Source organism: Onychostruthus taczanowskii, unplaced genomic scaffold (genome assembly GCF_017590055.1).
Source record: "Onychostruthus taczanowskii isolate IOZ18803 unplaced genomic scaffold, ASM1759005v1 scaffold8, whole genome shotgun sequence".
NCBI lineage: Eukaryota > Metazoa > Chordata > Aves > Passeriformes > Passeridae > Onychostruthus > Onychostruthus taczanowskii.
Genome location: NW_024505892.1, coordinates 2,711,001 through 2,727,032, shown reverse-complemented (window position 1 = coordinate 2,727,032; position 16,032 = coordinate 2,711,001). Strand labels below are relative to the sequence as shown.

Here is a 16,032-nt window from a genome sequence, read left to right as displayed (position 1 = left end):
CAGGTGTGGTAAGATCAGTGATCTTGACAAAAAAACACAAGCAATTGGTTCAAGGTGATAAGTAGCACTAGACAGGATGTCTGTTATCTCTCAGCACCTTCCCAGCCTTCTTGGGGGAACTCATTAATGGAGTTAAAGTGGCAGAAAGGGTCCCAGTAGGAAGATTTGTTTTGTGAACACAGAGAATGGAGGTTTGAAGAGTAAAGGCAACAGCTTCTGCAGACTGGTGAGTTGAAGTACTGATCAGTATGTAGAAACCTGGTAAAAGCAGCGACAATGGAGAAATGAGAATTACATGGAGAGTAACAAGGCAGTGCTGTGGCTGAGGTGGATCATCTTTTGTGCAAAGGCAGCTTGATCACAGAGAATGGAAACTGTTTAAGGAGACCATGAGGGATTGTACAGGGGAGGTTTCTTGACTTCTCTCCACAGAGGGAGAGATTACCAACTTTCAACCTGTGGTTTACAAGTCCCTGGGAATTCGTGGACTAATGGGCACTGGAACAGGGAAATGGTCACAACACCAGCCTGACAGAATTCAAGAAACATTTGGACAACACTCTCAGGCACATGGTGTGACTCTTGGGGTGTCTTGTGCAGGGCCAGGAGCTGGATTTAATGATCCTGATGGGTCATTTCCAGCTCAGTTTATTCTGTGGTTCTGTGATTCTAAGTCCATGCAGCACCTGTAAAAAAGCAAGTTTCACTGTCAGTGAACTTAACATTTGTGAATGGTCTTGAGAAACCAGAGAAGAGGATTAACAAAAAAAGGATAGAAAGAGTGGCATGTGTTGCAATTTAGTTCCACCTATAAATTACTGGGGCAGATCTGTTAGATCTTGCAACTCTCTCTGGACCCTGTAACAAAAGTTGCTCTAATAATACAGACCTAGTGTTTGCTTTCAATCAAAAATGTTGCTACCAAAGATTTTACAGACCTTTTTTAATTTTTCAATGTGTATCATCAGTACCTAAATTGGGGCTGCACTAAACAATGCTTTCATCATCCTCCATGTCATTCCAGGCACTGATCTTTCCTCTGTCTCCTTCTCAATAGCCTGCCAGGAGGTAGAGGATCTTATCCAAAGACTGTTGCATCTACTGCTGACTCTGATGGAAATACAATAGCAATATCTTTAAAATACTGCTGACTTGTGAGGCAGGATAGCATTTGTTAAAGTACTCTTCTGTCTTATTTAATTAACTTGTATTACTTAGTGTTATCATAGTTTTAATTTTGCCATCTGCTGCCTTTAGATTTATGGGCAACAGTATGGTGTCCCTTCTGAAAGAATTCCTTGGAATAGTTTGTGCAGTGATGTCTTGTGAGGAACAAGGACACAGGGCACTGAAATCTTGTTAGTCCTCACATAAGCTGAAGTGTCTTCTGAGAGCTTCTTAAAAGCAATAAAATGTCCATACAGCAGATTGGTAGGAGGAGCACATGCTGGATGAAATGCACAGGGGAGAAGAGACTGCACAACAAAAACCTCAGTGAAGTGCTAAGAATTAAGTGGAAGTAGCTACCTTCCTTTTAAGCTTCTCACTTTTATAACTCCCTTCAAGCAGAGACGTAGTTTTGCCCACTTTGTCCATCACCATTTACATCCAGAGCTGCTTGCTGGTGGTCTGAGCCATAGCGTCCCTTTCGAATGCTGATAATGCATTTCTGCTCTCATTTCCTCCTCTGCACACACATCTATCACACACAAACACCCTATGGTTGTATTCTGGTGAATCCTCCAAGATAAAATTCCTTCCCCTACCCTGGGGAAGGAATGAAATAAAATGGCTCCAAGGATTGGAGCCTAAAGTTCCAAACAACAATAAGAATTTAAAAAGTGATGCTAAGGGAAGTAAAGACACTTTAGAAAATTAGAAACTGAGCCTTCATTTCTGACTGTGGTTTTCAAAGCAATAATAAAGGGTTTCCTTCCCTCACTCTTCTCAGCACATTAGCACGTATTTCCCTCAAAATAGCAAATTATGATGACTAGAGTTCAGAGAGAGAGCCAAAGGATTTACTAACATATATTCTATGCATACCAGTGGTGGTTATGTCATAGAGAAAAAATGCCGGGGATTTTTTTTCCCCAGTTTTTGTAGCAATAACCAACAGAGGTCAGGGCATTTCCTAAAGATTTAGGGACTGTTTGGAGTTAATATCCTTCACCTTACTTATGGACCACCATTTGCTGCCATCCAGTCATTAATCTGCTGGAAACACTCTGCACAACAGTCACCATTTCCTATGGAATAGCAGCAAAAATCAGTAAAAATGGTGTTTGGGCAGCTACCCTGCACGTAAAATGCACGTCATGTGCAAGAATAAAGGCAGGAAACAAAAGTCTCCTGGACACAATCCTGTCCTTCTGCTGGATATTCAGGGAAACTGGTTCACCTTTTCTGACCCCTTTTTACATAGCAGCCTCCTCACTCAGTGTTTCAAATAACAGAATTCAGTTTTATTGTAATTTAAATAACAGAATATTATAAAAGGTTAAGCACAAAAACTCTTGTAAAAGAGCTCTGTTTTCAGGCCAAGATGTGTCTTTGCTCCTGCAGAGGCTTTGATGCTGTAGAAGTGTGTCTTTCCATCTTATGTAAACTGCCTGGCACCTTTCAAAGTGATGCTGTCCACACTCATTAATTCAGTTTTCCAAAGCTCCTAGGGGCAGAGCTGGAGGAGAGCAGAGAGGGCCATCAGTTCAGAGGTCCCATAGCAAGAAAAGCTTGTCTGAGCAAACACCCAAGCAAGGCAGGTGGGGAGAAGGTGAAGGCATGACTGCAGAAAAGGGCATCCAAGCAGAGTGAGGAGGAAGCTGCACAGAGAATGTGATTACCTAGAGGGGCAAGGGATGGGGAAAAAACAGCCAGGCTCATAAGAAACAGAGCAGAGAGAAATATAATGAAAGGGTTAGTCTCAAAAAACATCCATAAAATACATGCTCAAATGATAGAACTTCTGGTACATGCCTGAATATTTTGAGCAGTTATTTCTTAGAGTATTGAATAAATATTTCTAAAATCCAATAGTATGATTTTGCTGTTATTATCTTATTATTTAAAAGGTTTTTGTTTAGTTCTTCTGGACAAAATCCAAATAAGATTAGTCATGTGCATTTAAATCCTTTGTTTTGGAAATTATCTTACACACGTGAAAGAAACATCTCTGGTGAACAGTGTTGCTGGAGATGGTGAGGAAGGTAGCCCTGTGCTGGTATTCCTGCTGGCACTACTCCACAGGCCCCAGCCAAGAGACTGAGATTATACAGACACAGGGTGTCAGAAAGAGTCTGCTTTGGAGAGGGGCTTTTATTCTCCTTTCATTCCATGCTTTTAAGCCTGGGAAGCAGAGCAGATGCCATAAGAGCCACACTTCCTGCATCAGGACTCATGGCCTGGCGCTGGCATCTGGAGAGGCACACATCCCAGGCTGGAGGCCAGGGGATGTGTAACACCTCCAGGGGGTTCTGTGACTCAGTGTGGGGCACCCACCTCACCCTTCTCCCACAGGGCCAGGAACCACTGAGATCCCATGGCTGTGGGAACACAGGGAAAAACTGCATGTTATGTGTTAGAATATGGCAGAAAATAGTATTCCGAAAACTTGAAGCAGCATGCTCTAGCGTGGCAATGTATTCTGGGACTGCTCTGGCTGGATTCTCTATCTGTGTGTCCAGCCAGCACAAATGTCCACTCAGACTCTCCTTGGGTTTAACTGATAATTTCCTGGAATTTTACATCAGTTATATCAGGAGGAAAAAACTTTTGACAAGCATTAAATCAAAGATAATTAAACCCTCTTAAATGGAAATTCTTTTATTTGTTTAGCTGCGATGATGATAGGGCAGTTCAGTGGAAAGTCAGGAGGCGTGCAGGAAACAGGCTGCTCTGCTGGGCCAGGCTGGGGCCATCACTGGGCTGCAGCAAGTCCTGAGGAAGCAGGGAAGTGAGTGGACAAACCAGGGAATGGGGACAAGCTGAGCCATGGGGCAGGACGCTGAGCTTTGGTGCAGGGGAGAGCAGAGGGAGAAGCTGGGTGGGAGAGGAACTGAGTGCTGGTGCTTGTGTGGATTACTGGAGTACACGTCCCTCCTCTCCTGTTGCTACCTTAACCTGTTAGTGCTACTGGTTTTGTTTTTGCCGTGGCACAAAAGGAAACATGGGGTTCACCAACTCATATGGTTTCTAATTTAGGTTGTACATTAATGCATGCAACAAATAAGTGAATACTTAGCCAGGAGGTGAATGTATAGTTCATTAGCTACTTTGAACTATATTTTTATGGGTGTTCTTAGTATACAATATATATTACAGTAAATAACTCTGCTTTCCTAATGGCTATGCAAAAGCCTTGTGCAGGTGAATTTGTGGGTTGCAAATTCACACTCTGGCTACTGCACACTAAGTTACTCACTGCAGACAGACCCCAACTTAAAGCAGCAGCACTCCTTTGCATAGATTGAATTAATTTGCTTGAGCTTGTAGTTCTGCTATGATCAGGCATCAGCTGCAGTGGGTAGCCCTAAGTGCTTTCAAAATAGAAACAGAAAAATAACAATAACTAGTTGAAACTGAATCCATTTCCATTGATGGTCTTGTCAATGTTAGGTTTATGGTTGTAGCTGATGATCTTAAAGGTCTTTTGTGACCTAAATGGTTCTGTGGTTTTGAATTGGTTGTGTCATTGTAGGTGTCCTGTCAAGATGAGCTTTGGCAGCTCATAAATGGAGACACACAAAGGCCAAGTTCCAAGTCTTTCATAAGGCACATTCAGGACGCCTGTCACACCTGAGATACAATGTTCCATCAATGTTCAAGCAGTATTTTGTGTTTTGGCTGGAGCAATCTGCTATTTATGTTTCCTGAGCCCTTCTTGTGCATCAGGGAACTTTTGGCTCACATTGACTTGAAGAAGTAACTGTGAAGCTCAGACAGGAAGCATTTTTCTTCAGCCTATTCTCAGTCTGGCCCAAGCTCCTGGATTTGGAGGACTTGCAGAGCTAGAGAGCAAGAAAGCTTCTCTGGAGGCAACCAGTCCCTCCTTCCTCAAACTTATGAAGAGCCATTGCTTGGAGGCAGTGTTCAGGGAGAGGATTTTAGTGGGATAAGCAAGCACCCAAAGCAGTTCTCTGTATTGAACATAGAAGGAAAATAAAGGTTAACTTGTTGGAATTAATCACAGTTATAAAGGCTGAGATAATTAACTCTGTGTTTAATTAGGAGATCATATCTGTAAAAAGGGAGGTTTCATGTGTTAATAGTTTCCTGCAGTGCATAAATGCTGGGACCAAATTAAATAGCATGGTAAAAGTAAATCCTGAAGTGAAGGGGTAAAAACACGCAGTATGTAATGCACATGGGCTTGTGGTAGCAGGAATTTATTTTGCCATGGAAAATGACTGAAAAGGCTTAGGATGGTGCTGTGCAGGGCTGGAGTGGGACTTAATGATCTTTAATCGTCCCTTCCAACACAGCTTATTCTGTGATTCTGATGAGTCCAACTTGATCAGTAGCATGAATGGAAGTGTAACACAGTGGGTAATTCCTTTTCCATGTAGCCAAAAGGACTTCCCAAGTTCAAAATATGTTCCATGCAGATTGAAAAATTGCTACCAATAACTGACCAGAAGAAAAATAAGAGAGTCAGAGAATGCAGTATGTATTTACATGTATGAACTAATGATTTTTCTTGTCTCCACTACCTGTATTTGTGTTGCAAACCTTGTGCTGTGCAACCTCTGCTTGAATGCACCACCCCAACACAATTCCACTGGTATACTGCAGAACTCCACATCAGAACTGCTCCAGCTGTGAATGAGTTGTGCAGGTGTGGTGTCAAAAACAAGCCAGGTTTTAGGGCCTGTCTGTCCTGTTAGAAATGTTTGATGGGTCTAACATCGCCTAGTGAATCTATGAGATGGATCCATGCTCCGTGACAGAGGCTATGGAGAGTGCTTTCCAGAGGGAAAACATTGGGGGCAGTGCAAAGCAGTAAAATTCCAGAGTTAGTATTGAGTATTGTCTCAGATAGATCTCAGGGGCTTGATCTTGGTTTGTCTTACTTGGTTTGTCTTGGGTTTGTCTTACTTCATTCCTACTTTTTTTTGCTGCTAGGAGAAAGATACTGCCCTGGACTGGGCTGTTATTTTACAGACCCCAGGTCAGCATATTGAGGTTCTGGAGTTCCTTGAGAAGTGCTAGAAGCTGTATTCTTCAGGACATTTGAGACAATGCTGAAGGCAATAATGTTCAATTTTAAAAAATCACTTCTTTTTTTTTTTTTTAAGGGGATTAACCATGTCACCAAGTAAGTTGCTTCTAGATATACCTTTTGTGTTTCTTTGAGCCAGAGAACAGGACCCTAAGTGAAAACAATATTATAGAGCTTTTAAAAAAAGGTAGTATTTTTTTTAGTTCCAGCAGTACTAAAGAAGATTGAATGCGAAATTGTAATTGTTGCCATCATTGTTTTTTAACTGAAGTCATACTGTAGCTAGCAAGACACTTATGTAACACTGTCTAAAATGTCTTTGTACTCCGAAAAGGTCATAAGTACATGACTTTGAAGCTTAATCAGTGGAAGTACGTAACAATTTCTGAATTTCATTACAAATCTAGTTTAAATGCAGTGAAGTCAGCAGAGTTACTTGGGATTTACAGCAGAGTAAGTGTGTGCAGAATATGGCTCCATGATTTTAAATGTTTTATTTCCACTGTGCAGATATTATACACTTGTCAACAACTTGCACTGAACAATTTTAAATAAGAGACAGAGCATGCAAACCCATAAAATACTAGCTATAGGACAAAAAAGTGGAAACCTTCACATTGTTTCATATACAAAAATCTTTTCTAGTGTTCCTACAGCAGTGTATAAAGCTACTGAACATTTCATGTAGGGATTACAGTACATAGTTTTGTATGTAGGGCATTTTTGAATAGGATGTAAGAGTAGATACCTGTTCTCTTTAAAGTTGTGGTTATCTTCTTGATCCATTTTATATATATATATATATATATATATTTTATGATCTGTAGAGAAAGACATAAATCCTTTGGAGGAGGAGCAGCTCTCCACAGGACCCTGGTTTATGTTCCTTTTGAGCTAGTTTGGATCCCTGGGTTTGCTGGCTTGGAATTTTTGGTAATCAGATGACAAAGCACTTTCACCACCTCACCACCTCAAATAACACAGAAGAAATGGCAGGGCCCTTCCCTTTGCTTCAGGATACAAATGTGCCATCGATCATGCTGGGCAACCAAAGGCAGCAGGAGGAGATGACTTTCAGCATAAGGGGGTCTGTTCTTTTTCTGGAGCAGCTGAAAATGAAATTTGATTTGAGGTGTAAAACAAATCCTGCACTTCTGTATAACTGCTTATGAAGAACACAGTAAAAGGTGCAAATTGAACAAAGAACAAAAATCATAGAAGCATAGAAATCACATTTGGCTTCACAAGTGTTATATGTAGGTCTGCACCAAAACTTTCACAGGAGTCTCGGAATTTAGATCCTGGTTTTTTAAGCCTGTTTTTTTTCAGTACTAAGAGGAATGAAGTAAAATATAGAAGAGGGGAAAGCAACCAGAAAGTGCAATAAACACTATTAGTGCAATAGACATGTAGTCCATGTAAAACAACATCTCATTCTTGGGATTCCTGCATGGCTTTCTCTAGATTGGACCTATGGAGTCTTACCACTGCTGAGCAAACTGCAGCTCCTGCCTGTCTGCACTTCCTGTACTGTACACTGTTTTATTACAAAAAATGCTCCAAACCTGGCCCTGGAAGTAAAAAATAAAATGACAGGAAGGTTTTGTTCAGTGCACTTGTTTTAAGAGATGCTTTAGGCTGTGCAGAATTCAAAGAGTGGTTTTTCCTGTTTATTTTCTAATGATGAATGTTACAGTGTGCAAATATGGGAGGTGCAAATATATGAGGTAATTTTTCCTGCAGAAGCATCATGGAACAGGCAGATAAAACAGTACAGGAGTATTTAGGAGTGTTATTTAAAGGTAAAGAGTTGAACAACACAAGTGACTGTTAAATTCATTGCCAAACACAACAGCTTTTGTGAGTGCTCCAGAACAATAATCATAGAAGTATTTTTGTGAAATCTCTTTTGTTTGTATGTTTTTCTAACTCACTACAAATTAAAAATAAAAAAAAAAATTAAAAATTTAAAAAAAAAAATCTCTTCCTCCTGGGAGAATTTAGTGTGACAATCACTTTTTGAGACAGACCAGTCTGGAAGACAAGGTGCAGCTGTGCACCCTAAGGAGCAAAGAACAGTTCCCAGGCGTTTCCTGGCCCAGGAGCAGTACGACTCCCATTAAACAGCCCACTGCTCCAACTGCAAAGCTTGTCCCTCTTTTGGTTGGACACCTTTCTACACCACAGTGGCTCTGCCAGGCAGCAGGAGCAGTGCTGGGGTGCCTTTCCAGTAGGAGAATGCTTGATGCACTGGCATCGAGGTTTTCCACAGCAAGATGTCCACTTTCAAGTTCAGCAAAGAAGCAAGTGAGGAGGCAGCCTGGCTCAGAAACTGCCTTTACTCGTGATGTGGCTCTCTGCCTGCTGGCTCAGCCTGCTGCCAGGCCACCCATGCTCCAGTGGGCATCCAGGCAGCCCAGGGGGCAACTCTTCCCCTGGAAGATAGGTCAGGAAGGCAGCTGTGGGGAAGCTTTGGGACCAGGGACTTTGTCAGGAGCCAGACTCCCCAGGACCCTGTGCAGCTCAGGGAAAATGTTATCTGTTATGATACCCAGGGATCCCCCTATCTCACCTGAGAACAAGGCCACATCCAAACTGATCCTGATTTATTTTCTTCAGCAAAAAACCCCCCCAATATAATTAAGTGTTATCCCACTGATGCTAGGCATCAATAAGGGCACTAATAATGCAAATCTAGGAATGGGTGTTGAACATTTATCCCTCTCTTTTCTAAGATTAGTCTAGTCCTCCTACGCATGCAACACTTTCTATCAGTTACTTGATAAGCCATCATTATGAATTACCCAGTGATTTGTTGATTTGGTGTGTATGCAGCGATTCCTCTGGTAAAGCAAGCCAAGAGAATTCATTTCTGACAGGAAGTTTCTGAATAACTAGAGATGGAGTGCCACTAGACATGTATTCAGCTTATTTCCTTGTGAAATAGGCAGTAAAAAAAAGTCTTTTTTTACTAGGCTTAATACTGTATTTTCAATGCTGACATGGAAATCAGATTGAATTTCATTAAAGGTCTGAGAGTTTTGTTGATAGTGATTCTTTGTTTTAATTACAAGAACATCAATCTACATAAGTATATGAAATTGCTGAAAACAAAACAAAGCATAAGAGCATCAGACACTTGGGTCTTGTCTGCGTGTTCTGGTGGCAGGGCTGGGTACAGTGTGAGGAACATGACCAGAGCAGCTGGTTTCTGTCAAATAGCATCATGATGGCATAAAGGAAGGTGCACTGGGCCCTGCTGGCTCTATCATTCGTGCTCTGCAGCTCAGTTGATGTAATTTTCTCTGATGGTTCTCTCTCCTCTCTGCAGTGTCCTGGAGAGCTGCACGGCATTGCCAATTCATGCTGCATTTGATGGATAGCAAAGTGAACAGGAGTGCACCATCCAAAAAGGCAGCAGTGCTGCCTTCCCATTAATATTCCCACGTATCCTTCTGGGGACCTCTAGGGGTAAAAATCACCAAGTCTGGAACTTGTTACCTACTAGGCCTGGAAAATGTTACTTTACAGATGTGGCAATGTTGATGTAAGGCCTTGTGATACTACAGGCTTTGCAAAATAATGCCATCTGTCCACTGGAAATGAGGCTAAGATTAAACACACGTCTCTCTTTATAGACCAGTGACTATGTGTCAAGGGCAGCATCTTTTGTTCACTGACCTGTAACGTGATTTGTAAATGCATTTGTCTCATTTTATGTTCATGGGTGTCCTTTGAGGGTTCTTCTAGTATACCAGGACCTATGTAAATACACTTAGTGAAGCAAGCACCTTGATTAGATTTTGGCTTGTGTAAATATTTTATCCTAAATTACTTCTTCCAAATAACCACATTTCCTTGCCTGTCCAATATAAAAACTTGCCTCACACGCTGTTGCTTTGGTGCCAAATTACTTCAGCTTTAACTCTCCCACAGAAACATTTGTGTGCAGAATTGGTTTTGTGCATGTTTTAAAACTGATCATGCAGTAAACTCACTGTTCAGCGAGTTCTAGAATTTATTTAGCAAAAAAAAAGTGTGAAAAAATGTAAATATTAAACAATTATATGTCATTTAAGAGCCAAAGCTATACCTCATCATGATTCACCAGAAAAATTTTGTCTAACAAAAAGCCAATATGTAATGGTATACTGTAATAATGACATAAAGGAAAGACAGGAACAGAAATTTCTTAACATAAATGAAAATAACTTCTGAAAGTCAAATCCTCGATTGTTTCTGCTTAAGTTTCGTCTTCTTTAAGAACAGCAAAAAATTTTCACTAAATTCCTCCCTCTCCTTCCCTGAGTTGTCGAAACTCTGAAGGAAGCAGGTTTTAAATAAGCTGTTAGATCATTTTTCTGTAGCCAAATAATTATCTTTTGTTTAGAATCTGTAATCAAATGAAACTGGGTTCTTTTTTAATCTGTGTTGTCAGCATGAAATTAAATATGGCTGCTGTAAGTAACATTTATAATGGATGGTACTGCAAAAAGAGCAATTTTGAGTGTCACCTTGACTGGCTAGATATATTCCCTATTTTTCAGTATGAATCAAATGAGAATGCAGGGCATAAATGCTCAACAGATCTTTTAGACAGCAACTTTCAGTCTAATTGCATGAAGAATTACATGCAAAAGATCATTACACAACACATCAGTCAGAAGAGCGTCATCCTCATGGCATTGCTAAGGGCAGATCACAGCAACCATCTTGTGCCTTGTCTAAGCTCTTTATTTTTATTTGGCTCTGGCTTGAAAGATGTAAAAATTCTAGATTATAAACCCAGTGTATTTTGCTTTTGTGAGTAACCCAGGTTAGTTTTAAATTGCATAGGTTCTGTGGCTTGTTCTGTGCATCCTCAGATTATCACCTACAAGGATATAAAGGAATAAAGCTGTGGGCCCCTGTGCACGTGTCAGATCCAGAGCAGGTCTGTGGCAGGCAGAGCCTGGAGCTGGCCCCTCTCCCCTTGTGGTGCCAGTCTGTGCACACAGCGGCCAGGCACACACACAGCCTTTGGGATGTGACCCAGGCTGTGAATTCCTTTTTAAAAGGTTGCATGGTGGCAATTGTCTTCAGCTGGGAAAGGGTTTGCTGTCTCAGCAGAGGACACTGAGCCAGATAGACAGAAAAGCATAGTCAGGTGAAGTTGGTAAGTGATATAAACCTGGTGAAAGGGTGAGTGAATGCAAAGTCTTAGAGCCATACCTGTACAAAGAGCTTGTGTTGTCTCCTGGGAATGCAGTCAGACACAAACCATGGACACCATTCTCAAGGGAGGTTAGAAAAAAAAAAGGGGGAACTTCTGGTTCAGATGACAGTACACTTTCCAGCCTATTGACTGTCTTCTTGCTGCAGGCTATAAAGCTGCATCTAAATACAAATTAGTCAGAGCAATTAGATTTTTCCATACAATCTGAAATCAAGCATCCCAATTTACTTTCTTATGTGGAAAACTGCACGTTTCCCAAATAAACCCCAGCTGGGTTTCTGGAACTCTGCTTGTCAGGAAGGTTTTCATTGGTGTGCACTGAAAATCTGGATCCTGTCATGCTCAGTGCCCATACTCTGTTTTATAGCAGGGTTTTTCTTTCTTCAGGCAGAGCTGGGAACACTGACATTCACCCAGCATGTTTCCTCTGTGCTCAATTCCTCTACGTTGAATGACTAACAAGAGACCAAGGAACACTCTGAAGATATCTTTTCATTGCTAATGCTCAGCTTTTCCATTCATTGCCAAGACACAGCATCCATTTCCAGCAGTAAATGTCATGCACACAATAGCTCTGCTGTCGGTGTGAAAACCTAACTTAACTAAAGGAGGAGGCATAAAAGATCAGAGCATATCCTCTGTGTGCAAATCTGTACAGTCCAAAGTACATTTCAAACTCCCAATTTGAAATAGATGGATTAGACACGGTTGTGTCCTAAGGTTTCATTATCTGCCTTCATCAAATGTAACCTTTCTATTTTTTTAATTTGAATCATCTTTACATGTTGAAGCATTAAAATGGATTATGGTCCTTATTTGGCCAAAAGAAGGGAGCATTTGTAGGAAGCTTTGCAGACTACAGACCTGACTGCATGGTCTTCACCTGGATGAACAGTGTTTGTGGCAATGTTAGGATTCTTGTTCTTAGCTTGGAGAAGACATCCCAGAGACTGTGTTTAAGCAAGGAGGAGATACCAGGGATGGCAACAGAAGATAACATAGGACAGAGGAAAGCAGAGCCAGCAAAGTCTCAGTGAAAAGCAAATGTTGGGGAACACGTCTGAGGTCAGTTACTGAACCAGAAGCAAGACCCAAATCAAAATCTGAATCTGCCTTGTAGATTGATCTTCAATGCATAGCCTGTAAATTGATTCCAAAGTGGTATAATTCCTCAGTGCAGAAGTGTTCCATGTGCATGAGACTATTTTCCCAGCTTTATATAGTCAGAGACAGATAAAATCTGATTTGAAAATAATATAGCGTGCAGTGAATAAATTATATGCTCCGGCATTTGGTGGTGTTTGTGAGATATAATTCTATTTCTAGTGCAGTGTAGGCTTAAATAGCCAAATGGTGTTTATAGGAGATGGGCTGCTGCATTCCTTTTCAGTTTGCTAATATGCACTCGTCTGCTGAAGCAAACCAGCTCTGCACCGAATAAACACATGGGACTCTCTTCATCTGTGGGATGATGTGAATAAACCATCATGTCTTCACTGGAGATCTATGCATCATATCTTAAATTGTGAAAAAAATCAAACAACTTAAACTGACTATGCTATTTGGATGCACTTTCAGTCTGTATGCTTTAACTTACTGAGTTGAACCTTGAACTAAAAATAATCTGTAGCTGGAAAATCTTTATGATGGACACTAGAATTCCAGCAAGATGGTTGAGAAGTGCAGTTTGTTTTTGTAAAGGCTTTAGGATCTTTGTTTTAAGTGTGTTTAAACCACAAATGCTATTAAGTGTTTGTTTTACTGCTGTTCAGCACTTTCAGGGTTGCATTAGGAAATGGGGACATGTCATTTTGACTTGATTACCATGGAAGACTTTATTTTGTACAGTCCTCCAGGCAGAGCACTGAAACATGAGTTCTGTGCTGAAGAAGTGGGGCTACCTTGCTGTGTAGTGCCACCACCAAGCAGTAAAGAGGTAGGGAAAATATAATCTTTTATGATTGAGCTGACGACACTCAGTCACTGGGAAAAAAATAAAGCTAAGCCAATGGAGCAAATGTTTATGATTCTTCTCTTCAACATAATTTTCACTGCTACAAAGTGATTCTAAACATAAAGCACTTTGGGAGATTGTGATAAAGATTTGCTCTTGGTTTTAGAGTGGTTCTCTTTCTCTACAGTGATCTGCACAATCCCCAAAACCAATGTTTGAACTTGTGTAGCTGCAGTAGTTATTGCAGTTTTAGAAGGCATCAGGCTTTATTCAGAATCCTGCTTTCAGTCTCCAAAAATTCAAATTCTGTCTGGATAAGGAAGGTGCTGAGCCAAAGCCCTTGATCCTTTCTTCTCAGATCTTGCTAGGGTAGTAGCTCAGTGTAAAGCTTCACCCAGTTCTGCTCAAGCAGCTCCCCCCTGCCCTTTTACTGAGAATCATTTTAGCTGAGATTGTTGGTGTGATCAGCTAATTAAGCCAGACAGAAGCAGGCAGAAAGCCAAGGCATGATTTTTCACTTGCAGCATCTAGGTCTTGAGAAGGAAATTGTTAACATGTGGTTGCTATCTTGCCACTTGGAAATGAATAGTTGTGCTTGAACACTGTTTCACTATGGAGGGGGACTCTGTAAATGGAATTGCAAGCCTTCCTAACAGGAGCAAGGACAGATCACAAACAAGGTAACCAAAGTAACTGCTTGATTCTTCATACGAATGCCCAGAAGGGAATATGTCTATTAGGGTTTTTTTCCATGGCTTTCTCTATTATCTTTCTCTCATTTAGCAATGATCCGTATACAAGTAAGAGTATGGACAATGCAAGTTAAAGGAAGGAATTAACTGTCATTAAGCAATGTCCTTTTGCTTTCAGACTAGCTGGGATTGTTCTTCATCTTTCTCAGAAATCCCTGTGTATAGACAGTGAGCAGGGCTGGCTGCTTGGTTTGAATTTCTCTTTGTTTACAGTGATAAAAAAGACCTCAGCCTGTAAGCAAAGCACTGAGCAAGGATGTGTCCTGAAGGACAGGAACAGCTGGGGCTTCTGGAAGCTCTGCTGGGTTGTGTGGTCTCCAGGCCAATTTTGCTTACAGTATGCGAATTATCTGCATATCCAATTTTATAAATTATTCCAAAGAGGAATTAGTATAATGTTACTCTAAACTTCCCTCCTACCCTCTCCAAGCTGAAGCAAATCTGAAGGTTTTCAGAGCTTTCTTGTCACCCTTCTTCTGTTTCTCCTTTTCTCCTTTCTTTCTTTCTACTGACTGCCCAGACTTCGTGAAAGCAAGCAAGAAAAGACTTATCAAGCTACTTATTATTCTGCCTAAAACTTTTGCATCAAAGAAAGTTGGAATAGTTTCTGAACTGGAGTTTTTGAAGAGAACATGAAAAGTCCAAAACTTGATACTGTCACATTCCTACTACTTCATGGTACATATATATGTTTCTGCGTAGCATCCAGAGCATTACATTTGACTGTTGCTATTTACTGAGAACTGACAGCACACTTCATGCTGTTCAAGAGGCAAATGAAAATTCAGACCTCCTACCAGGAGCCTGTTCCTTATTTCTGAAAAACTAACTATGCCTTAATTTTAGTCTGGGAGTTCAGAATTGCCTTCTTAATTTGCATTATTCCTCTTCTGCAGATGTGGAAAATTACCTTTTTTACTATATCTCTCACGACTCTCTTCATTACCATCTGCTAAGGTTCCAAAATCTGTTATGAGCTTGCTGCTATTTTCAAACTCCTTTTTTTTTTTTCTTTTGGGAAGAAAACCAAAACCAAAGACCAAGTTTCCCCCCTCAAAACCCAAAGAAACAACCCCAAAAAAACAACCCAAACAAAAAAACCAGTCCATCTGTATAGCTGCTGAACAACTTACCAGCAGTAAGAAAGAACTCCTTTCAGAGACCCAAGCCAATACTTCTGCTTAGGTCAGCCAAGTGAATTGTCTTTTCTTGGGTACATCCTATACCCATCTCTTCTTTCCAAGGGAAAACAGTTTTCACTAGGCAAGGCTGACACTCAGCCAGCCGGAAAAACCTGTGCTGTTTGAAAAACTAAAGCTGTCTTTAATAAAAATCTTCTGTCTAATATAACCATTCTTTCTCTATTAGCCATCTGGGTAGTATTAAAGGGTTCAGACAACAGTATTTAATTGTACTAAGAAAACAGTAATTTTCTAAAAAGTGCATTATTTTTAAATTGTATCTGTTCTTTGATACTTTTTCTAACAGCCGTGCACAGCATAAAGGTATCTGAACTGCTTGGATCCTCCCTGTTCATTTTTAAAGGAATTGAAACTGGTTAATAATAGTGACAGCACTGTTACAACAAAATCAATTTTAATCAAAATGTCAGTTCGTTGAGCTATGAATAAACAGATCTATGGGTAGTAAACACATTTAGCACAGTCTAACAGGAAAACATTAAAACTGGAGAGCCCTGGACTCCCTCCCTAACTCCATGTGGGCTGCTGTGTGCTGTTTTCATCATCTTTGAAATGGCCACAGCAGGATTCACTCCCACAAGTTTGGATGTGATGTCTGAAACTATAAGGCAGAATAAGAGTGAAAGATTTTGAGGAGAGGCTCTATACCATGAAGGCCTGAAGGAACAGATATTTTACACCATCTCTTTGAA

The 16,032-nt window shown here is 40.7% G+C and overlaps 1 long non-coding RNA gene across 1 annotated transcript; it reads right to left on the bottom strand.

Annotated features, from left to right (window-relative positions):
* Nucleotides 1–9,266: 9,266 nt before the first annotated feature.
* LOC121346296 lies at nucleotides 9,267–15,369 on the bottom strand. The gene is made up of 3 exons (XR_005954060.1): nucleotides 15,272–15,369; nucleotides 11,429–11,593; nucleotides 9,267–9,583 (listed from the first exon to the last, which is right to left on the bottom strand). It is a non-coding gene; the product is annotated as an uncharacterized LOC121346296 (long non-coding RNA).
* Nucleotides 15,370–16,032: the final 663 nt, after the last annotated feature.